Consider the following 24,907-nt stretch of genomic DNA (forward strand, 5'->3'; position numbering starts at 1 on the left):
TTATTCCCCTGTCCTGCATGGGGAGGTTGGAGAAGAGCATGCTCAGGGTGAAGAATGTTGATTCACCTGTGCTCATCCTGCACAGGCTGACTTTTGTTCATCGTGCAGCAGTGAAAATCAACAGGAGCAAAGCCAATTAATGGTGGATCTCAGTCCTTAGTTTATGCTAAAAACATCAACCCCTTTTGAAGCATGCATTTTCTCTCCTTAAGGGCTGTCTCTCCTTTGGAGCACTTATTAATGAGTGCCATTTGTGCCCAAACTTGGTGCCCTTACTGCAGGGCATGTAATTGGAGATACATTAGGCCATGTTTCCATTTATTTCTATAAGTAAATAAATATTTATATATTTTTAAATATCTGGTTTAATCCTCCTAGTATATATAGAATATAAATATAGTATATATAGTATATATACTATATATAGAATCATCTTTAATGATTCTCTATTGATTGCTTTAAGACCTTGTTTGGAATTTTTTATTAACCAAAGCATCCCAGTCATTACTTTCAGAATAAAAATGTTTCTTTATGTGTGATCTTTGCTTTTCCATGAGCACCTGCATCTGACTTACTATGCACAGTAAATACTGAACTATCTGCTGACTTACTCTGCTCTTCAGGCTGCAAAGAAGCAGTGACCTATCACAAGACATATTGTTAATGCCAGCAAGAAAGTAAGAGGTGTCTGCTTGCCTTCTGAATCTTTTGTGTTGCTTTGAGGGGTTCTGTGCAGAACTGAAGGTGTCAACAGACTGTTCTCTGGTGCTCCCAGCTGCTGGGCAGCGTTATGAGGATTAGCATTGAGGAGCTCTTAGCAAAATTTGTCTCATGCCACGAAAATGTAAAGCCTTCAAAGCTGGCTGGCATCCCAGGGCTGTGAGAGGCCCTTGGAGGGGCTCTTGGTAAAGGTGGCAGGATTTGCACCGTCCCAAAGCTGTGAACAGGACATGATCTGAAGAGTTTCTGATTAAGCGTTAATCATTTCCAAGCTGGTTTGCTTGCTTACATAGGGCAGCAGACAAAAGCTGCTGAGCAGGAATGGCTGCTATGGGGCCAGTCTACCACCATGGGAGGGAATCTGCCTAATCTTCTTGTCCTGCAGTGTAGAGCCCAGCTCAGAAACACAAAATGCCATTTTGGGCAATATTTTATTTCAGGGTGTTTCCTGATCTGGAATCAAACCCATCCTCCTACCCTGGCAGTGTTTTGGGTATCCTGTGATTTTGCTGGCTCTACTTTTGCAGGGTACCATCATTGTGCTGCTTCCTCTTTCTCTTTGCAGTGTCAAAGCCAGGAGGTCAGATTAGAGACCTGGGGCTCCAGCAGCAGAAACAGGGCCTGAGTGTGTGCAACAAAAAAAAAGTACCTATATTCATAATGATTATTGTAGACCACTTGGGGGATGAGGCAGAGCTGCGTTCCAGCCCTGGTGTCTCTGGATCTCTTACTATCCCAATTAGAAGTGTATCTTCAGCCCAGACTCAGCAGCCCAGTTTACCTAGCTGGGGGCATCCCTGGGGAGCTGAGTGATGCTGGAGACCCTGCACTGTCCTGGCTTGGCCCCCTCCACAGCTTGGATGTGCCCTCCTGCTGCTGGCAGCATTCTTGTGGCACATGGATGTGGAATTGCCATTATCCTCCCCACTGGCACCATCTCTTGGCTTTCATTAAGCTTTTGCAAAGAGCAACTCTTTGTGGTGGCCCCTGTGCAGTTTTATCCAGGGCTCCATTTGCATCACCATCAGGTGGTTTTCGTTTGACCTTTGCCTTGCTTAAAAATTAAGTACCAAGGTACTAGGAAGAGAAGTAATTTCCCAGATAAGCACTTTTTCCGTGCTCTTCTGTAGTTCATGGGGGAGCTGGCTTACCCTGCCTGTGGATGACTAAGGAGGAAATTCTTTTTTGGTTAGGATAATGCTAACGGTTCACTGGAATTCTTTTTATCATGGGTTTATCACTTCCTCCCTACGAATTCTTATGTGCAGGGCAGGAAAAAAAATAGTGGTGACCACAAGTTATGGAATTTGCCTTCTGTGGAAAAGATGCTGAACAGGTAAATGATGCTGTCAAGTTTGCTATGGAGGATTTACTTCATATCCAGTTATATAAACAGGCTAGGTAAGATACATGAATATTCTAGCAGCTATCATCTTTCAAATGTGTTTTTTTAATGTTAGAGTTAATTAATGCTCATATCTCTTGAATATAGGTGAGTGTAAGCCTCCTCATCTTTCAGCTGGGGAGGAGGTTTGGATTTATCACTTGTCTCTCAGAGATGGCAGGGTCAAAGTCGAGTTTATGTGTAAGGGGTTTCTGGGTGACCTTGTTAATCTCCCTACCTCCCTTTTTTTTGGAGAGGGGAACTGGATGTGTGTCTCTAGAGAAGGCAGATGGAGTTTGGCCAGAGAGACTCTGCCTTTTGGTAAAACATGTGTGTTCTTGCAGTGTTTGCTTCCTGGTGGTGCTCGGTGATTGCACTGTTGATCTTTCTGCAGAGGCTTGACACTGCTGCTGAAAAGCTTTGACACTGCAAAGCATTGTTTACTTATGAAAGTGTTATTAGGTTTTGAATATCTATTATTCATCTCTTGTGCTAAAAGTGACATAATGTCATAAAATTGCTCTTAGATTTCAGAGCTTTGAGGAAAAGTTGTTTTTTTGTCCCAGACTCTCTGTGACAGTACTGGAAAGTGCCTTACCCTTTGTATCTCTGTAGACCCCTTTTATGAATTGTGAGTGACAGCAGGAAAGTATAAAAGAGTGCAGAGGAGCTGGTTTTGATGTTTATAAAGGGCTTTGATAAAAGATGCAGCACACAGACTTGATATTATTTCCTATTTTTAACTTAGGAGCATAAAGTGCTCAGATCCAATATTTATGTAAAAAGGGAAAGAGGGGGGCTGTATTTCTTCTTTATTTTCTCCTTTATTTTTCTTTTTTAGGGCCAGGTGAATTAAAATAGAAAAGTGTCTCTCTTCTATGCCCTAGTAAAATTTTCTTCCATGAAGCATCAGTAAAGCCAACTGCATGGTGCTGAACGTGTGGATGATGCTGGAGGAGACCAGCTGCAGTTTTGAAGGCTCCTTGTTTGCAGGCTTGTGTCTTCAACCTCCCAGCTATGGCTGGCTCCAGTGGACCCAGCAGCCACGGTAATGTGCATGGTGATTCCCCAATAATGGGGAATGAGAGTCAGAGAAATAAAACATGGAAAAGCTGGGGCAGTTCCTCCCCTTTCTCTTAAGAGTCAGATCACAGTAGAGGCATCAAAAGTAGATTTGCTTGCTCCACAGAGATGCAAGGCTGTGTGCTGGCTGGATAATTGCAGTTTTACTGATGAAAGTGCTTGTCATTATTTCCAGCTTTCTTGTTTCAGTCTCCTCTTTGGTCTTGTCTGCCAGCATGGCTGGCTTTTGTGGTGGGCCTCTGTACTCCTGCATATGAGCTCCTGCACATTCTCATGCATGTAACACATGAGGAGGCTTCATGGCACTTTGCACGTGCATGTGCATAGGCACATCTGGATAGAAAATATGTATGAGGGTGGGTGTGGGCTGTGAGTTCATGCGTGACATTGGCACAGACATTTCCACGATTGGTCCTTCATCCACGCATGGGCCTCATGCTGGAAGGTGAGTAATGAGTGTGCAGACTTGTCCTTGAGATCCACCTGATGACAAAAGTTACCCTCTTGCTTGAAACACCACATTTTCTATTTTACTGGGGCTAAATGCCTTGAAACTCCCTGTGCAAGGGAGTCCTGCTATCCTGTGGAGAACCCCAGGATGGAGCAACGTTGCTGAGTCCCATCTTGCTGCAGTGAAAGAATTCATCTTGATGGGATAGGCACAGCAGCAGCTGTCAGTGGGGGTTTTGAGTTCTTGAGCAACATCCAGTCATCCAAGGGGCTGTTCAAAGTGCTGCTTTGAGGTTGCTGAACTTTAGCAAAGACATCCCAACTCTCACCCATCTGAGGGGAGTAAGCACTTTCTGCTCTGTTCTTCATGCAGGAGCTTGTATGTGAAACCATAAAAAAACCAGGAATTACCAGCCTTGGGTGGTCACTGGAAGTGTGTTTGCTTGGGTGTTGTCTCCCAGTCTCTGCTGTCCCTCTAGAAGATTGCCAAGCTGGACACTGAGGACTACAGGGTGAGATGTTCATTTGGGATGTGTTGTCATAGAGCTGTGCCTGCTTGGTAGCCTTGCATCTTGTGTGCTCCTTTGTGGACAAGTCCCCAGTTACATTCCAAAAGGACGACTCTGGTCGCACATAATTAAAGGGGATAAAAAAACAGTCTTATTTTCTTCTTGCCTCAGCCATGAAACTTTATTATTATTAACACCATAGGTGAGCAGCTGACTTGTTGGACTTGGCTAGCTTATAGCAGTAGTATGTCGGCTCATACAGGTGTCTTTTCAACTTCTGACAGGCTGTTCAGTTAGGCAAAAAGTGTCCTTAGTTCTTTTGTAAGGTATGGGAGGACTGTTTTGTTCAACCGGAGTGGACACCACTGTAAATTGGAAAAGCTGTTGCTGAGTCCAGAAGAGATGATTCAGGGTAGAACTTGTTAAGCTGAAGTGACAGACACTGTCTGTGCCCCACCTGCAGCACTGGTGTTGGGGTGCTCTTGCTGTGCCTTGGTGTCTGCTGTTCAGCAAGTTGGGAAATGCATTTCTATTGCATTTCCAGCAGCAATCCATATGCCTAGCTCTGGAGCACAGTGGCCCCCCCCCACCAAAACCTGGGGTTCTGTGTCAGTGAGGAGAGCTGTGCCAAAGTGTCTGATGAAACATGGACCTTGGCTGGCAAGAGCTGCAGTTCCTCTTCTTTTGAAAGAAGCTGGGAAAGGCTCCCCAAAAGAACCAGTGGAGAAAACATCCAGATTAAAGATCTGGAAAGTCTCAGTGTCCCCTCTGCGGTGTTTTCAGTCTCTTCTGTAATCAGCTGTCATTTCAGGATCTGGGCATATTGGACTTCAGGGAGCATGGATTGAAACTTAAACAAACAGTGATTCTTCTATAAATATTTAGCTCACACTGTTTAGGAGCTGCTGGGAATTGGAGACAAAAAATAGTTTAAAGTTCATTACTGTCTGGAAAAGCTATCAGAGGAAGGCACTTGGTCACCAGATTGCCTGGCATGTAGGTTTTGAATAGCTAATCCTCTTTTTTTTCCCCTGATGAAGAGGATGTGTTTAAGAATCATTTGGAGAGGCCTAAGGTTGCATTTTTCCATTGCTTACATGGCTGCACTGGGGACTCGAAGTTTTCTTCAAGAGAAGATCTGGTATGGAGTAAATAGATGGTGCACCCTGGCAATACACATCTTTTCAAATTTGGTCTGGTCATCTGAAGTTCATACATCATACATGGGAGAGGGGGGATGTGTCTGCAAGTGTGTGCTTTTATCTGGCCACCTTGATACCAGGACAGAGCTTTGTGCCTGGGCCAGCTGCTGCTGAAGGAGATGGGGTCCCTGATGGGGTTTGTGTAGACAGCATGGATCTTGGACTGCCACATTGTTCCTGCTCTTGCAAAAACCTTGATAGTGAGGTAGACCTTCCTCTGCCAGCCTTTCTTGTCTCTCAAATATGGAGATAATACACTTCTTTCAATTTGCAGAGCTCTTTAAAGAATAGGAAAGAATGAAATGTGCTGATAAGCAAGGCATTGATGAGACAGGCAGAGGCATACAGGCTTTGAATAAGCAGGGAACTTTACCATGCACGTGAGTCTGGGGTTACTGATTAAAAAGAAGAGAAAATAATTGATTATTTTCTCTCTCCCTCTGTCTTGCTCTCTCTGTCTTGCTCTTCTAACACAAAGTACTTGCAGTTGAGCTAGATGATGGTTGTAGGTCCCTTCCAATTATCCTATCCTATCCTATCCCATCCCATCCCACTAATATAACAGTAAGCACAAAATGTGTTCTGTGCCCTGTGAAACATTTTACAACTCTTTGCACCTCCCCTGCCCCTGATTACAGGCATCCTGGATCTTTTTGTACCAGTATGATTGGTGTGCCCCTTCCTTTGCCTGGAAGATTAATGGCAGAGGAGAAAATGTGAGGGAAGGGCAGGTAAGAAAACCATAAATTTCTCATTTGTCAGGTTGTTGAAACTACTTTTGAGGTTTGAGAGAAAATGTCAGTATTTGAGTTGGAGGTGGTGGCAAGCTTGATGTTTTTTCTCTTTCAATAGTTTCTTTTAGTGCCCTTCCTAATTTAAAATAAGGTGTTTAAATTATTAATGTTTTAGCACTGAAGCAGAGGGATTCCAAAGCCTTTGGCAAGTATCCGCTAAAGCATCTATCTTAAAAAAGAGCTTCATGTTTTTTTCTGACTCCATCTTTGACAGAAGCTCCCCTTCTGTGAGAAGCACTGAATCCACAGAGGTGGACAAAGAACTTGATTTATGTAGAAGGTAATTTTCTCCAATGGTGTTTGGCCAGCAAACATAAAGATGATAATGATTTTTATTTTTTGGCATAGCCTTTGCAGATCTCTGTGCTTCTGCCTGTGGCTGAAGCAACACTATGCCATGGGTGAGTGCCAGCACACTGTCTGTGATGCTCAGGTGCTGCTTGTGAGAGGTGGGTACCCTTATCTGGTCTTTCTGGCTGCAACATCCTGGAGATAAGAGGCAGCTGAGACTTCAGACATTCTCACCAAAGCTGTAGTTAGAGCTCAGGCCTCCCATTAGATTTACCACACATTTTCCTCCCTATTCCCTTTAGGTATTTGTACTGATTTTGTACCAGATCTCCTCCTTGCTTCTTGAAGAATAAAGTATTATAACTCTGGCTTGGGGCAACTGTCCAAGGGATATATTGGGATACACTTGGCCTTTGAAAACAAGGACTTTAGTCTCCAGCGCTGTCAGTCCTTCTGGCTCCTGGAAGTTTTTCTTCCAAATGGTTATTTCAAACCTCAGAGAAGAAGTTTGTGTTTTTTCAGAGCTATGATTAATACCATTTTTACGCTTCGTTGCAAAATGCCACACAATGAATGAGACCAGCAGGGTAGTGGTTTATGGGTGGCAGGAAAAAAATCAAACAAATACTTTTAAATGCTGTTTTGGAAGAGTGATGTGTATGTGCATGTTTTATAATCTGTTGTGAACTGTGGGGTTATGTTCCAATTAAAAAGAAAAGGAGAAAAAAAGGCATAAACCTCATCTATGGAAAGGATGTCAGGAATAGTTGAGAAACGGAATAATTACAGTCTTTTTTGTGGGTCAGTGAAAGCGAAGGATTGTGATGCAGTTGGCTTTGCAATTAAAAAGTCACAGGGTGGTTGAAGCTGGAAGGGACCTGTGCAGGTGGTAGGTAGCTACAGCCAGTTCCCCAGGACCTTGTCCAGATGGCTTTTGCATATCTCCACAGATGGAAGCTCCACAATCTTCCTGAGCAAGCTTGGTCACACTGTTGGTAAAATGAGGCATACTGCAAGGTGTTTCAGCACATTGGCCATAGGTTCCTGCTCGTTACTGTTGCAGTCTGGAAAGTTTGTAGGGGGTGTGTAGTGTTGGGACAGAATGTGTTGAGTGCATGGGGAACCTGGGCTGCAGCTGGCCCCCGTGGCTCGGTTTGGCAGTGCTTGGCTGGAACTTGGGAGAGATGGCTTGGCATAAGATGCCAAAAATGGTCCCTTCAGTGGTGTACAGGGTGTCTTGCTGCCTGATGGCTGAGTCTGGGTGCTTGTGGCCCCTCTGATTTGGTTTTGAGGCTGTGCTTATAGCTGAGCCACCAGCCAGCTCTGGTGCCTTTTGCTTCCCTTCCCTCGATAGTGTGCCTATTCCCAGCTGGCAAGACACTTTGCCACGGGAATCTGGGACTCATTTACCAGCATAAAATCAGGCTAATTACACCTTTGAGGTGTTCAGCATCAGTGGTGCTGCAGCATCAGGTGCTTCCCCAGAAAACTCTGTGTTAGTGGCAAACCCCAGGGAAAAGAGGCCCAGGTTTCTTGTGGCTGTGTGCCTAATATGTCCCCATCTTGGGGACAAAGAGGATGCTAGTGCATGTGAGAGGTCACCTAACTCTCTATAGAGACATTAGGATCAGCACAGATTTGCTTCCTGGTGGCTTCATGTGCATCCCTCACACATGGAAAACAAGCAAAGCCTAAGACTACACTCAGCCTCACCTTGGTCTCTAGTGTTTCCTCCTGTCTTCCATCCATGGAGAACAGTAGCCTTGCTTGTTGCCCTGGATGCATTTTTTTTTCCTCTAAGCCGTGTTCTTTTCATCCTGTTTTTGTTGCTGATAAGTGATGGGAATAGCAGCAGTGAGATGATGCCTCCCAGTGAACACTCCCACTGTCCACAGACGTGTCCCATATAGCCCTTTTACCAGTGACGGGTATTTTCTCATTAAAAATAGACCACAGACAATGCCACTTCCTGAGGACTGTGATTTATCATTTAATAACAAGTGGTTACTCATTTCCTTCGGAAAACTTTCTGGAAGTGTTATTTTTCTTTTTCCCCTTGCTTCTTTTTTTTTTTTAATTTCCTTCGAAACCCTTCATTACCCATCAGAGCCACTGTGTCTGTTAAATGAAGTGTTAACTTTTCAAGTGGAAATCATATTTATGATTTAAAGTTAATGAAAATAGCAACTCTTAACCCATTGGGCATGAGCTTTTCTTTGAAAGTGCCTGCAGCCCTGAAGTCTTAGCTCAGCCACAGGAAATAGCAACAGAGAGCTGGGTAGGTAAGACTTGAAAAACTGTGGTGCTGATCCTAAATGGGGAATGGATAATTTGCTTGAACTGACTTTAAAGAACATTTAAAGTAACTTCAGAGCTCATATTGGCTTGAGTTGCTAGTCCTTAGCTGTGATACCTCCAAGTTTTCCTGAAGGATGGAGACCCTGCAGAACTGCTGGGCAGTCTCATACCAAGTCTGGTATTTTAGTGACTTTACCAAAGAAGTGCAGAAAGCTGTAGAGTAGTTCTCGAGGAAATCCCAACAACTCAGTAAACAAACTTGGGAAATATGCTGAAGATGAAATTATTGTAAGGCGGTGCTTAGGAAACTAAAAGAAATAGTTCTCTGTTGGATCAGGAAGTAATTTTCAGAGTCAGTAGCAGATCAGATGGTAGACTGCAAATGATACCGGAGATGAAATGCAACCAGGGACATTGCAGGTACTTCAGGTCATAACATCTCTTACAGTTGCCTTAATGAGCTGCAAGGGTAGTTTAAAGATAAGAAAAATAAATTCAATAAAGACAAGTGCAAAGCAGCACTCTTGGAAAACAGGTGCACGTACCCAAAATGAGCAGTAACTCTCAAAATGAGCAGGTTAACTACGGAAAGGCATCTGTGAGCTGCAGTGAATTGCAAGCTGGTTGTGAATTGCAGCCAGATGCTGTTAAAAGACAGGTAGATCTTGAATAGCCCAGACAAAAATGGCAAAGGTAATAATTTGTCCTGTGAAAACCCTGTTTGAAACACAGCATCCAGTCTCAGCCCCTCTATTTTAAATATGAAAGCAGGCTTGGGAAGATGAAGCTTCTGTTTGGGAAAATTTACTTACAAGGAATGGCTGGAAAATTTGCATATGTTAAACCTAGGGAAAAAAACCCAAAACCACCAGCCCACAGGTGTCAGGTCATGGTTTGATGATATGCTGTCTTCAGCAGTAGTTTTGGGGCTAAGTATCTTTGCTCTCCTGGTATTGACTGTGCTGCAGCTCATTGTGTGGTCAGTTGTGTAGTCACAACTTGTGTCCATACTGTGAGCTGGGACAAAGAACTTCTCTCAGTGTAGAAAAAGCCAAAGTGTCTCCAAATTTATTTCAAACTGTGGCCATTCAGACAGCAGATGTTATGCAGGAGGAAGGAGGGCAAGGAGAAGAACTGGAGATTGTGAGCACCTGGTAGAGCTGAGACTTGAAGGGAACACAGCAGATTTGAGACATCCAGGAAGGTGGTGTGAAGAGTGCAGCACACAATGTCTCTCCATGTCTGAAGACAGGACTAGACAAAAATTGCATACAGGGAATTCTTTCTCTGGGCACAGTCTTCCAGTGCATCGTCTCCATCATGCCTGGTGGCAGCAGGGTAGGCTGGCATTTCTCAAAGTGTGGGTTCCAGCTCCTGGTGATGGTGCTGAAGGAGAATGAGTGAGGCTGGAGCTGACCCAAAAAGCATTAGAAACCTCTTTGTTAGCAGCACAGCAGCCCTTCCAAGGTGGTGGGGCAAGTGATACTCATCGCTGGGAACTGCAGCTGAGTCCTGCTTGCTCTTGGCAGGGCTGTGCCAGTGTTACCTTGGAGAGCAGCACAAAGAGAAGCCAAGAGAGGGTTCAGGGCTTGGTGGCTGTTTGACTTCCCTCCTGGCCCAGCATTTCTGCAGTTCTTGCATCCAGATTTTGGCATGGCTCCTGCCCCGTCAGTCCTGCTGAGGCTGAGTGTCTCAATACCTCCTGATGTTCTGAATCCAAATTTCTGTCATTACTGCTTTGCATTTGGCTTTTTGGCTCTTGGAAGTAGTTCGGTTGACCACAAAGTGGTCACTCTGTGCTTTGATGTAAGCTGATGATTTCTTCTGCTGTGGATGCTAAACCAAATATCCCTGCAACTGCTGGGATGTTACCAGGCTGGTGTTTGCAGCTGATGGGAATGTGCTGAAGCTGTGCAAGCCTTAGTGATTCAAGCTGATACTTAGGTTTATGATTAAATGCTAAATGCCTGGTCTGTTCTGTCCAACCAGCTCTACCCCTAGGGAAAAAAAGGGGGTTTACTGCAAGAAGAAAGGATATTCTGGTATTGGTTGGTTGATAATGAGAGCACAGAGCATCAAAGCTGAAACATTATGTGCTGGGTTTTGAAATCACTGGAGGATATAGAAGTGCCTTGAAGAGGAAGATCATAGGCAGACCTACAGGATATGCCTGGGTGATTTTTTGTAGGCTGCAGAGCTTTTCCCTGTGGTTTGCAGGGTTCCCTTGCCTTGCTGCATCTCTGTGCAGCTCAAAGCACAGCATCTTTGTCCAGGATCTTGGAGGATATAGATGTGAGCCTTGCTAGGAAGATCTAGGCTTCAGTTCCAGTCTTGTTAAAGCTAAAATTCCCCTGGGGAAAAAAAAAATGTTTACTATGTTTGCTTGTGACATGTTTGACATGTTGGCGCTGAATCTGACTTGTGCTGATCTCAGTTGCTTAAAAAATAAAAGAAGCATAGTAATTTGTCTTAAAAAGGGTACAGAGAAAGTGAAGAAGAGAACAAGTAGTTTACTAATTATTGCCTTTTACAGGCTGATAGGCTGGGGCTTACTTTGGGAAGAAGTCAAATTCCCAGACAGTTCCATATAATATCACCAGATGAAGGGGTGACCACCATCTGAAGCTTACTGATGGCAGGGCTGGTGTGGCAGGACTGCTGATAGGGGAGCTGCAGAGCTCTTCAGCAGGGTCATCAAAGTTGTAGTGGCATCTCAGGGATGTGTCTTTGGTCACACAGAAAACCCATCTTTGGTGGTTTGGGTGATGCTGAAGGCTCTGAACTGCATTCCTGAAACCTCAGGGTGCTGTACAGGTGACTCAGCAGCATCAGCTCTAAATGAGGAAGTGCAGAGTCTAGCAACTGCTGGACTTCAGAGGACAGGGTAAAAGGTAGGACTGCAAAGACATTGGTAAAAAGGATTTTTTAAATGTTTTTAAGGAAGACAAACTAATAACAACTAACTTCCTCTTTAGAAGTCCCTTTTCTAGGAACAGATCAATTATGTTAATGACAGTGGTGAATATAATTATGTGTAAGGATGAAATCTTGGCTTTGGTGACTTCACAGGACTAGTGCTTCATGCAGAGAGATGTTCTTGGAAGCTTGTCTGGAAGTATAATCATGGCAGGAGGATGTAAGTCTGAGTGGGAGTTGTCTGATAGCCACAGGAAATGTTTAATGTTGTTTTTACCTTGATGCATTTGTTTCAGGGCTGTTGGTAGTGCTGGGCATTCTGAGCAGGTGGATACCAAACAGCATTTGTGACCAGGTGGGTCATCCATCCTCTGGTCAGTTTTCCTGTAAGAGCATCTCTCAGGCAGGATCAGCACCTTTCCTGGATGGTACCTACAGCGAGCTGTGTGGCATCTTCCTGGGGTGGATGCTGGTGTGTGCAGGACTGCCAGAGCTTTGCTTTCACCTGCTCATCTCCCCACACACTGGCTCAGGGTGCTGAAAGCAGGGAACCTCAACAGCCACCGAATGATGACAGAGCACACACAGCTCTCCACCTCAGCTCTCTTTCCCCATCATTGCCCCCTGTTTTCTATTCACCTCTCTCCAGCTCTGTGGCTGGGGGCTGCTGTGACCACAGTGAAGCATTGCACTGGCATCTTCCTCCTCCTACTCTCTTCTATCCTGCCTTTCCCTCCCTCTCCAGCTGCTGGGTTGCTCTAAGCAACTTTGGCTCCTGTCCCAGGAACAATCTCTCAACACACAAAAACTAGGAAGGCTAAAATAACACTTTAAAATTGTTAAATAAATAGCAATGGAGCTCTGCTTAAATGGGAAACGCAGTGTAATTTGTTAAAGGCTTTTTGTCCTGCCTTGGACAGGGATTGGCTGGATGTGTGTGTGTGTGTGTGTGTGAAGCATTTCTTGTAGTTTCTAAGCTGCATCTCGTGGCCCCAAGTGGGCAGAGAGGGTTATGTGAGTCTGAGTTACTAAACACTTACAGTAAAAGTGTAGTCATCCAGAACCTCAGCCAAAGAGCTGGAGGTTTTGTAAGGCCTTTTTTTTTTTTTTTTTTTTTTTTTACGTTTTCCCTTCTCTCCCTGCAGGACTCTGCTGCGTCACTTACATTCTTCACCCCAGCCCAGCAGTAACTCTTTCCAGACTACCAGCAGCAGTCCAGGCACTTACATCCTGCTCCATTCCCTCTCCAAGAGCTTTGTGCATAGGGCAAGTGCATCCCCTCTCCCTCAGCAGAGGAGCTGCTGCCAGCTCAGACAGAGGTGCCCATCTTTCTGAAACATGAAAAACACTCATTTCTCTCTCACACCTTTTCAAAACTGGAGCAAAAATAGAAGAGCAGTTACTGCTATATGAGAGAGTGAGAATGGGAGGCTCTGGATAAGCATTTGTAAAATATCCAGGGGAAATGGATGCCGGCAAAGGCTCTGCTGAGTGGGAGTGGGTGTACCAAAATGTATGTGTCAGGATGAGAAATGTATTTCTTGGGAAGGACATGGAGAACTGGCTGCTTCCCAGCACACAGCTCCTCCTGGGGCTCTTCCTGTGGGAGCTTTCTGCATTTTTTTTTTAACACATGGGCTATCTCCCCAGTCCACTCTTCTGAGTAGAAACTAATCTGTGTTTTGGGAGAGAGTTGTTTCTCATTAACTCTCTGAACAGGGAAAAAATAACCTCCACTCCCTGTAGTGGGAATTGCACAAGTCAAAATTTTACATTCCCTTCTCCAGACTCCAAAGTCATTCCTGGAAGGATGAGTTGTGGGTCAGAGAGGGGCTGTGCCCTCCTGCCACACCTGCTGTGACAGCTGCTAGGTCTGGCTGTCAATCTGAATGCATGATGAGAGCCGAGTAAAACTGCAGTCATGGCCTGAGCAGGGATACCCAAAATTAACATCAAAAGGAAAAGAGGGAGTTTTCCAAATACAGCCTGCAAACCTTTAATTCTGTGTGACAGTGATACCGTGAGCCAGGAAATCTCTAGCATCAGTGTTGCTGCAGTAATGGAAGCAGTTGATTCTGTGGGAAGATGAAGGTTTGATGGAAGGTATAATAATCTAACTTAGATGTTTTAATTTTCCCTTTTCATCTCAAACATAAGGGGCAGAGTTTCTTCCACTTTGAACGTGTCTTTTAATGTTCTCTTTTTACAGTTGGGTAGAACAAAATCATGTTTCTTCAGTATATAAAATGAATCTGGCAGCCTGGTTTTGTACTTCAGCTTCCCAAAGAAACAAGCAAGCATAAAACAAGAAGATACACTGCCTACTAAAATGCCCCACTTATTAAAAAGCCCACAATAAAATCCTCTGTAAGCATCCTGTTTCAATTCTGCAATAAAACTCAGTGGTCAATTAACGGTGGATCTCCTGTTCCCATGCAGAAAGGCAGTTGCAGACTTAAGAAGTTGCTGTGGGAAAGGAGGAAAAAATAAAATTTAAAAGATCCAGTCTTGGTCTTGCAAACAAAGGTTGCCTTGGATTGCAGTCACATGTTGCAGTTCAGCTGATCTTGCTCATGCCAAAAGGGGAAAGATTTCTAGTACTTGCCTGAGCCCCACTGAACTGGTTTAGGGAATTAATTAGAAGAAAATTACTCACCTTCTGTGTTTTTTCCTATCTAGTTTCCTCTTAGATTCAAGTGCCCTGCTGTAGCTCACTAGGTCAGGGGGTCAGGGGCAGCTGGGACAGGATACTTGGCCATTGTGTGAATTTAACAGTGATTTAAAATTACACCACTGACAAATTCTGGCTTTTCCCAACTGGGAAGAAGAAGTCTCTAAGTACCCAAATCTGGGATACCATTGAGCTTTCTAAGTCCTACCCCTGGTGGCTGAGTTGCATCAGCAGTATTGGGGCGGAAGCACCTGAAAGAACATTCTGGGGTCAATTGCAGTCCCCAGGCACATCAGATGAACTGATAAGCTAGTGTTCGTAAAAACCTCACAATGCATATGTCTGCTTTCAGTAAATAGTTTTGGCCTGGTCAAGTTCCTTCCCTAGGGTGCACCACTCTGTGCCAGGGGGTAATGTTCAGATGACCCTCATATGGATGGACATCATGTGAAATTACACAGAATCCACTGTTTTGGCTTCACAGAGTTGATAGTGAGGTGTTTATTACATGGCTTTTTGGGGCAAAGCCAGCATAACAGGTTTATCTCTCCTCCTGGGTGGTTTACTCAGGCCTTAGGGCTCATTTCTGATCTTTATAAGGTGTATCAGGCCCCTGGGTTTCAGAGGGTCAGAGGGTACTTTGACTGAAGGGTATGATCTCATCAGAGCCAAGTATTGAAAAACTTCCCAGGATTTTGTCACTTTGCCCATGTGTGTTCTGTGTCTGGCTGTGTCTAGAGAGCTGCTGGGCTGGCAGTTGCCAGGAACACCACTGCCCAGCTCAGTCCAGGCTCTTGCTTCCTTGGTATCATGCCATGTATCTTTATTTATTGTGGGGGAAAAAAATCTAGTGCTTGTTAGATCCCTAGACCTGTTTAATAGGTTGGTGGTTATTTCCTTCTTTTTTTTTTTCTCTTTTTTTTTTTTTCCTTAACCCTGAGACATTATGGATTAAAGCTACTGAATAAAATAAAAGTGAAAAATCAAGTATGTTTTTAAGTTTTAATTTTACAGTTAAAAGGCATATCTCTGCTTCTTGGGTGAGGTGGTATGAAATGCTTGCCCCGTCCTAAGTTTCCTATGCTCCCTGGTGGCATCGAGGTCCTTGTTTGCAGCACTCCATGGCAGAGATAAAAAGCTTTGGTGTATATTCCCTTCGGGGCAGTGTGGATTTCTCCTCAAAAAACTCAGTTCTGGGACCGGTTTTATAAATGCCTAAAAAATAAGGCTTGTACCTTATCTCTTGAGAGATCGTTGATGGATCCATTTCTCAGAAAGATATTTTATTCAGTCCTTTAATGCCATGCCACTCCCTTCATTCAGATGCCTGGAGTCTTTTATCACGTCTCCTCTTACTCATTGCTTAGCCAGGTTGGGCATATTTAGTTCTTTTAATCTTTCCTGCACCTCAGCTGTCTTTAATCATCCTTCTTGATGTCAGAACGTTTGATGCCCACTTCTGTGGAAAACAAGCCTAGGTTGTTTGTTTATTTATTTATTTATTTATTTATTTATTTATTTATTTATTTATTTATTTATTTATTTATGTGCCTGTGAATTGCATGGGAAATGTCTCCGGCCGGCTGCTTGCCCAGGCTCATGCTGGATTCCTCAAAAGCTCTCTCCAATGTCTCAGTGTGGATGCTGAGGAAAATTTCTGCCTCACCATGTACACCACTGGACTTGGCACTGTCTGGGATTAATTAAAATGTGTATTTGTTGGGTGTGGGCAGCAACACATTTGCGGGCCCCCCCCCCCCCCCCTCCAGGATGTTCCATGGATTGTGTTTCCAGGGCCAGATTTCACTGGGCATCTGCAGAAGGGTGCAGGTGCTGATGGTGTTTATGGAGAAAAGGCCCAGAAAGGTTACTGTAACCTATGTTTCTTTCCTGTACCTGCCAGCAACAAGGAGAGAGAGGTTTAATTGTTCCTATGATCTCAAGAGCAAAGCCTGATGGTAGCTTCATAGGTGCCTGTGCTGCAGGTCAGGGTAATGCTTCTCGGTGCTGGCAGGGATGGTGACCCCTTCCTGCTGCAGGTAATGATGCTGTCTTTCTTGAGACACCCAAAAATAGTCATTCACAGCTTCTTAAATCAGTTTGAAGGTGAGAATTGCTGCTAGCTGGTACCAGACTGAGCACTGCATCCCTTCCGGGCAGGGTCTTCAAACTCACTGTCTGAAGCTGATGTGTGGAGGTGTCCAGAATTCCCTCCAAATGCCTCCTGGATACCTGCTATTTCAGTGGGAGCTGTTTCCTAAAGCCTGACTTGGTCATTTGATTAAAATGGGCAAGCTCAGATGCTGACTGGAAGGGGTTAAGGCACTGATTTCCAGGTTTGCTGGGTCTAGGCCATTGCTGTGCAGCCAGGGATGGCTTCCCTGACATGGACTTTGAATTACAGAGCACTTGGCAGGAGTTAAAGAAGGCCAGAAGCCGCGTTGTCCCTCCCCCACCTCTCATTAGGAGGGAATGCTTCTCATACTCTCCCAAATTTAGCAGTGCAAATGTGGCTGGGTTTAAGTAGGCTGAGCGAAGAGGAGATTTTGATGGTGATACAGGTCCCCTTCCCTCCTCTGCCTCACACTTACACTGCCAGCAGCCTGTGTGATAGAAAGCTATTTGATTTATGGCTGTGTGATTTATGGCTGTGCCAACAAGGTTTCTGTGGCCTGAGAAGGAGAGGATGGGATCCTGGATGGTGGGAAAAAACAGTCTGTGAGGACCACCACCCAGCAGAGCACTGAGAACCTGAACAACAGCCTGATGTCCACCTGGCTGTCCTGTGTGACTCTTGGGCTGTAATGAGAGGGGTCAGCAATGTCTGGAGGTCACCATCAGGAAAAGCTGACATCCTCTCTGTGATGACACTGGGATGTTCTGGGTCATGGAGCAGGAGTCTGCTGCCTCCATTCCTTTTCCTCACAGCTCTGGGTCACCCAGGCTCCCTGTCACTCCTGTCTGTATTTCCTCCCATTACACCTTAGTAGTGTTTGAGGAATTGCTCTAGAGCTAGCAATGAGCATCTCAGGAGGATCTTGACATGCATTTTTATGCCACGTTGCTGGGTCATTGTGGGAGTCCAGCATGGGACAGGCTGTAGGGCTCCATCATTGATGCCTGAACTTTGTGGCTGCAGAGGAATGTGCTGCATATTATAAATATTTAAATGTATACATAAGCTGCTATTAATATAAGCTGTAATTTTTATATAACTGGTTTCCATTGCAGCCTTATGTTGAAAAATTAAGGGAATTGAAGGTTTTTGGTTGGAGGGAGGGGACAAGATTGAGCTTGCTGACATTTCTTTTGTTGTAATGTCATACAGGTCTCAGTTGACTGCAGAAAGGAGAAGGGAGGAGTGTGTCAAAGGGAGGTCAGATCCTGCCAGGGTTTCCTGGGAAATGAGGTGAGTGGTGTTGTCTTTCAGTACTCATAAGTCTGGAGATAGAAGCCATCTAGGTCTTCGCTGCACCCTTTGTGTGAGACCTCTTCTGCTGATCCTCCAGATTTCCTTTTGGTACAGGTTTCTCTGTATTTTGCCTCTTCAGGGCTGATGGGAGGATTGTAGACTGCTGTTGTGCTTGGGAGTCTCAGAAGGGCTGGAGACTATCTGGAATATGTTAAGGTTTGTGCATCACACAGGTCTTCTGGCTATATTTGGTTTCTGGCTCTATTTGGGATTCACAGCAGGGGACTTTATTCATCTGGGTTTAGAGAACTCTGCTGCAATTACCTGCTACTGATCCAGCCCACCCCCAGCCTCCTTTTACAGTTGCTGGAGGGAAATGGGCATTTTTAGGAAGTGCCTGACCCTGACCTGCTGTAGGCATCTGAATGGATTGAATCATTCCCTACAGTACCTGTTTCTCTGCACTGTCAGCACAGCTGGGGCAGCTTATTTGGTTGTAGGGTCTGCAAGGCATGTGTAATGTCTGTACTCTGTGTAGGAGGACTGGAGTTCAGGGTGCTTGCTTGTGGCTTCAGGTATCCAAAGCCACTGCATGAAAGCTTGGCCTCTCCTAAGCTGCCCTTAAATTTTCTTCAAGGTTTGGACACAGCTTAAATCTGTGAGCCACTTGTCTGAGCCTGCTCTTGGCATTTATGCACCCTGACTGGCAGCATACGTACATTCCTGAAGGATAGGGTATGATTGCTGAGAAGGTTTCGGTCCAACTGGGTCATCTCACACTGGCTGTTGCAGCCTCAGTGAGAATCAGCAAAAGATTCCAGCCTCAAGAGTTTATTCCAGCCCCAGGAGCCGCTGCACTAAGACCCAGTGAGGCTGCTTGGGCTGCACTGTAACCTCCTGGGAACCAGCCCTGGAGCTGCTCTGCTCTTTGGCTTTTTGAGTGATGTGGCCTGTGGCTTTTCAGCCACAGGAAGGTTTGGAACAATGCTTGCCACCTCCCCATGGGAACCTGACACTTGTAGAGGGAGCATCCACATCCTGGTACCTTGGCTAAGGTGCAGAATCCCTCAGGTGTGGTTCTGTGAAGAACTGGGACTTGCATGCCAGCTCTCTGTTGATTAGAATCTCCATCAAGAGCTTTTGTGCACATCCCTGCATCTCTCAGCCAGGGGAAATCCTACACAGACATCTGCCTGTCTTTGCTAGGCCACCCCCTCTGCTTCCCCTTCTAGTTCTTGGAGATGGAGATGTTTTCTGCTTGACTTTGCAGAGTGCTCAAGCTGTGCTGGCTCATCCCTACTGCAGTGAGAATAAATATTGACATCAGTTGAAATTTAGATGTACAAGGTGTTGTACTTAAGCAGAGGTAACTCTGGAAGATTTTTGGTATGCTTGTGCTTCTGGTGATGCCCTCAATATGTTTGTTCTCTGAGGGCAGTATGTTCAGAAATAGAGATTGATGATGATGGTCCATTGTCAAGATTGTCACCTTTAAGTCAAAGAACAAATATAATTTGCTGTAGTACATCACTCTTGTTTAGTTGTAAGTGGGCAAAGGAAATGTGTGTGTGTGGGTGTTATTCTTCATTTATTTAATGTTTTTTTCTGCAATTTACTGTTAGCTTTTCTGTATTACTGATAATTGGAGTGTTTTCATTGCCACCCTGGAGAGAGAATCTCCCCTTTTTATAGTAAGGGAAAGTGTCACAGTGGAATGATGTGGTTACTGCCCTTTGCCTGAGCCTGACACATACCTCTCCTGCCTCTATCTGTCTGCCTTGGAGACCAGAAGATGTTGCAGGGACTCACGGTGCCCTTGTATTTGATGCTTGCTTCTGCCACTGGTCTCTTTGCTCTGAATCCATGCCTCGATTCTCCATCCAGAGAGCAGGAATAAACTGATTCTTTGGAGTTGTGAGAATTGATGCTAAGGGGAGATGCGAGGGCTGTGTCTAAGGGGGGGGGGGATGCTTTTTGCAATATCAGTGATTCCAGGGAACAGCCTCATTTTTACTTGGCTGCTGGACATCTGTCTGGGTTTTTCACATTTAAGTTTGCTCCATCTGGCTTTCTTTCTCTGTCACGCTGGGTTGTTTTTTTTTTTTTGAACGTGGGCTGACACCGTGGATATCAAGCAAGGATATTCAGGGCTCATGGAATGCAAAACCACGAAGCTGATGGTCTGGTGTGAGGCTCTCTGCTTCCTTTGAGTTTGGGATTTCCTTGAGCTGGGATGCTTTGGGATTCTGAGACACGGGTAGCAGGAGAATATTGTCATCTCCATCTTGACCAATATGAAATGAGCAGCCTGCCTGAAGTGAGGAGGGTTTTGCAAGCCTCAGTGACACCAGTTAAGTACTCGGAAGGGGTGTGAATTGAGGGTGTGTGGAGAAGGAGGTTTGTTATGTGCTTCCCGGCAGCTAAAAGCAGGTGTTCAGTCAACTGAGAGTTGCCCTAAAGGCAGAGAATAAGGATGCAAATGATCTGCGAAACATAAAAGGAACCATCTGAATGCCCCTTTTCTTGGTTTACCTCCACCCTGGGTAATTTGCATGACACAAGTTGATCAACCCTGAGAAAAAGCAGTTCGGTCCAACTGGAGAAGATAACTTTGTCAAACCTAACGACCTTGCAAAGAGGCGAAGAAAGGAAAGCCCAGAGGCCAGGATACAGAAAGAAAAGGGTGGACTGTGGCTCTGCTGTCTTGCTGGGGAGGTGGGGCCCTCGCTGGCACTTGTGAGGTCCCTGCTTCCTCTAGGTTTCACAGCAGCCCAGCTAAGTCAATGTGGATCCCAGTATGGGTCTGTGATTGCAGCTCAAACCCTCCTGGATGAAGGCAGTGTGAGGAGCACTGGGTGAGCAGAGCCCACTGAGCTGCTGCCCGAACAGGTACCACATGAGGCTGGTTGGTTTAAACCCACCTGGAACGGCTTCTAGGCCGTGCTTTGCCTCATCTTCCATGCAGTAGCAAAGCACGAATCCAACCAGATGCTGCAGCTCAAGGGCTGGCTGCTCAAGTGAGGACAATGGCTTAGCTCGAAACTGGTGTGGATTTAGGACCCTCCATGGCCAGCCTGGCGATGCTGAGTGCAGGGTGGAGCAGTGCTCAGCTCTTACTCTGCCCATCCTACTCTGATTCTGCCTCAGTCGAGTTCTACACCCAGCCTGTATTTACACCCTACCAGAACTTTTAACGAAGTTCTGTGATTTGGACCTGCACATGTGTCTGTTGGGTGTTATCAGCTCAGCTGTAGCCACAGATGGCTGGTCTCCCCCCACCTCTCACCTGTGCTCTCCTGTCCTGCAGGTGACCTGCTTCATTTCATTGATAGTTTCACTAATCTTCCCGATGTTAATGAGTTTTTCCCCAGCTGCCATCCCCCCCTTCCCCAAAGCCAAGACGTTGACTTTTTCACTGTGAGGGTTAATTGCTTATTTATTTTGTGGACTGCACCTCCCTCTTTCTGATTTCGCTTGATATGTGCAGGATGTGGTGATAAAAATCTGTTTGAGCTGTCTCCTGTTTCAGACATTTTTGCTTCTTTAGAGTAGCCTCATGGGACAAAGAGTGTGTACAGGGGTGCTTGGATAGGAAGGTGGGGAGGGAGCAGCAAGCTGGGCCCTGCGCTCCCTGTATGCTCCATCCTTGCACCCAGGTGCTTGAACAAAGGTTTTGAGGTGCTCTGTCCTCACAGAGTCACTGCTATAAATCTGGGAGAAAAAAATGTGACATTGTTCAGTCTGGTCTCCCTTCAGCTCCTTGCGGAGTTCTCTTCGAGATCCAGCTGCTTTTCATCAGCAGCTCCTGGGGTTGTCTGGGCCGGCAGCGCGCCACGTTCAGTGGTGACATGTCTGTGTCTGGAGAGAGCACGGCATCACTGTGGATCTGTACAGTCTCCTTTGCAGACTGCATGGTGTGTACGGCCGTGTGGTCCCTTCCAGCCTTACCCATTCTATCATTCTGTGCCATTCTCTGTGTTCGTGGAGGGCATCCAGTTGCAGACTGCATATATTTAGTTGAACCAGGTGTTTTCTGGTCTTTTTTTAGGTTTTGCATAAATGGTTTGTTTGGTTACACTGTTTCCTCCTAAAGTTAACGGTGTCTATGGGTGGTTTACTCACATGCATGAAAACGCTGCTCTCAGAGGTGGTTTGTATTGTCTGTGTTTTTATCTTGAATGTCTGATCTGCAGCATGTCCTGCAGAGATGTCTCCTTTGAGGAGATGTTGCCCTTGTGTACATGCTTTTCCTTAATAAATTTGACCCATTTGAAGAAAACTGTTCATTTTCTGAATTATGAAGTTGTGTATTGAAAACCAATATGGAGTAAAGGGGGCTGAGGTCAAGAAGGGTTAGTTATGAAAACTGGGGTGTATTCTGCTAACATCCCAGTGCCCCAGGGGTAATGCTTCTGAGCTGTAATCTTGAGTCATAACTGCCCGCCCCAGTGCAACTTCCAACCAAAGCAGTGTCACATTAGAGGAGTTGGCATGGAACTTGGAGCCTAGAGGCTTGAGGGGTTCACACTGTTGGGGCTGCTGGGTACATGATGCTGATGTACCCCCGTGGAAAGGGGGATTAAAAATTGGGCAGGAAAACACAGGGTCCAAACTGCCAAATGGCTGCACGTATTACGTTTCCCTTTTTTTTCCTTTCTCTTTTGTTTGTCTGTTTGCCTGAATTTGGATTCCTCCCAAAAAGAGGACCTGAGAGGTCTTTAACAGCAATAAAGGGAGCTCATCTGAGGAGGAAAGGGTTGCCCTTATTGTGCCAAGCAGACAGACTGGGAGCTGCTGACTTGGGATGAGATGGGTGGTGGTTTTCCATCTTGTCTTTCAGCGTGGTCATGACAGGGAGAGCTGATGTTCCTTCTAATTGAGAATGTGTAGTGACATGCCAGGAATACCTCCTTGATGGATTGCATTCTTCTGTGGGAAGGCATCAGCTATACATTGTGATGGGGATTAACTCATTAGGCCTTACTGTATAGATAGTGCTTTACAAATGATCCTTTCCTGGGAAGATTTCCTAACTGGGCATAGTCCCAAAGAGCATGAATTGGATGGTTCTGACTCTTATGTTATTCCCAATGCCATGGTGTTTTGGATGAACATCTGAGGCTGCAGCCCTTTCCATGTGCTCTGCTGTGGTGGTGCCGCTGGTGTGGGCAGGGCTGCTGGGCATTTGAGCAGAACCATGTGGGAAGTGGCAGAAAGGGCATTCTTTGTGTTTGATTGCTGGCAAATCCCATACCATGTAGGTTATCCATGAAGAGAAGTCGCAATGACGGAGGAAAATGGATCATCTTGTTCAATTGAATTTTCATATTTCTTTAACAGTTGTGCTAAAAAAAAAAAAGCCCTCCAAAAAGCTTGATACTTCTTGGGATCAGTTTTTGTGTGTTTTCTGAGAGCACAGATAAAGGCTATAAAAGCCTTTTCATTTTCCAAAAGGGGGAAGAGCTCAAGCCTGAGTGTGAAACACCCTGGTGTTGCAGCATAATTCCTGAGTGACCTTGGGCAGGTCAGAGAGGTGGACTAGAAATGTCCAAAAGTGTGACTGGGCATCCAAAATGCTGACCCACTTGGACATGTTGTGCCAGCAATACTGTGCCAGTCTCAACTGCTGTTTGGTGGACTTCACAGCTCTTGAATAGCTGTGGTTTGGAGTCAGGTGAGGTTGGGTGTGAAATAAAAAAAAAAAAAAAGGTGTTTCACTGTAAACACCACTTAATTCTGTGGGAAGAGTGGGAACAAATAATGCTTTGGACCAGGATCCTCTATGGATCATGGAAATTTTCTGAACATTTGGCTTATGTTATATGCCCAATTTCCAGACAGCTAAAATTAGGGATAGAGCAGTCCCACCTTGTAGTTTCTTGATGTTTCTGTTGCTTGTGTGTAAAATGAGTTTAGTATTACATCCTTGTTTCCCTCAAACAGAGAATAAATATAAAACTTGGAGCTGTTTCCTGGCTACAGCAGCAAATGAATGCCTGTGTTTGGGATAAAAGGCTAATCTTGGCCATGGGTAGCATCTTTGAAACTGCCAGCATCCTGAGAGTTAACGAATGTGGCTGTATTTCTCTTGATGAGCTGGCGTGTTAAGGCTTTAAAATCAATTTTACAGCTGCACACCACCGCAAACCTTTTTATTTAAGATGTGCATTTCATGAAGTTCAAATAGCACCCATGTTGGACTGAATTCCAAATCTCCAGGAGAGTTTCGGACAATTTTGCTTGAGGTTTCTCTTGTGGTTGCTTGCAGGAGAAAAAAAACAGGGTAAAGTAACCAAGGTCAGCACCTCACTTCAAGCTGCCAGTAGGACTCCTCCAGGGAGAGAGGGATTGAGTTACCCACTGCCTGCAATTCATCCCTCATGCCTATAATCAAATAATCCCGTAAAACAGCGTCAAAAAGGATGGGAAAGTTAGGAAAACTTTTTGCTGTAAGTTGAGCTGGGCAAATGATGCTCAGAGCTGTGTTGGTGTCTCGGGCACATATTTCTCCTCAGAAAGTGCTGGGGGGGTATTTCATTGCAAGGTATTGCAAGGTACTGCAAGGTACTTCAATGCAAGGTATTGCATTGAAGTCCTGATGTCCATAAAGTGTGGAGCGGAATGGATGCGTCTTCAAATGCACTGTGCTTGCCCTCATCTCAGTAGTTGGTCTTAATAATTGACTGCTCTGATTCTGATTATATTTTGCACTTATTATTGATCAGTATATGTAGTACCTTTTTTGAATTTATTAGTTCTTGTTTCATATTAATAAATTATAGTGGGCTTTATTACAGATTAGTACTACCTTGCATTTATTAGTTTTTCCATTCTAGAGGATCTGTTAAGTCTTCCCAGGGTTAATTCCCAACCTTAGGATGCTCCTGCCCCCTTCAATGCCCTTGGACACATTATCCAATTGTAGTAAAAACTGTCCAGCCCATTTTCATTTATTTTCCATCTCCTTTTTCCTCCTTAACTTGATTGTTATGAAGTCATTGAGCTAACAACAGTATTATTTGGTTCCAATTTACATTATTGACATTTCAGCTTTCTCTGGGTTAAATGGCATCCTGATATTCCCTGCCAATACTACTTTTTGTCTTGTTAATGTTGGACTAACCTTCAAGGAACAGATTTTGAAAAATTATTCCTGAGGTTATGCTAATTTTTGCCA

The 24,907-nt window shown here is 44.9% G+C and overlaps 2 long non-coding RNA genes across 2 annotated transcripts; both read left to right on the plus strand.

Annotated features, from left to right (window-relative positions):
• Positions 1–5,055: 5,055 nt before the first annotated feature.
• Positions 5,056–6,031, plus strand: LOC128819617 (uncharacterized). The gene is made up of 3 exons (XR_008440730.1): positions 5,056–5,287; positions 5,623–5,728; positions 5,987–6,031. It is a non-coding gene; the product is annotated as an uncharacterized LOC128819617 (long non-coding RNA).
• Positions 6,032–13,077: 7,046 nt separating this feature from the next.
• On the plus strand, positions 13,078–14,013 carry LOC128819625 (uncharacterized). The gene is made up of 2 exons (XR_008440731.1): positions 13,078–13,750; positions 13,857–14,013. It is a non-coding gene; the product is annotated as an uncharacterized LOC128819625 (long non-coding RNA).
• The last annotated feature ends 10,894 nt before the right edge of the window (positions 14,014–24,907 follow it).

Source organism: Vidua macroura, chromosome 1, assembly GCF_024509145.1.
Source record: "Vidua macroura isolate BioBank_ID:100142 chromosome 1, ASM2450914v1, whole genome shotgun sequence".
Taxonomy (NCBI): Eukaryota; Metazoa; Chordata; class Aves; order Passeriformes; family Viduidae; genus Vidua; species Vidua macroura.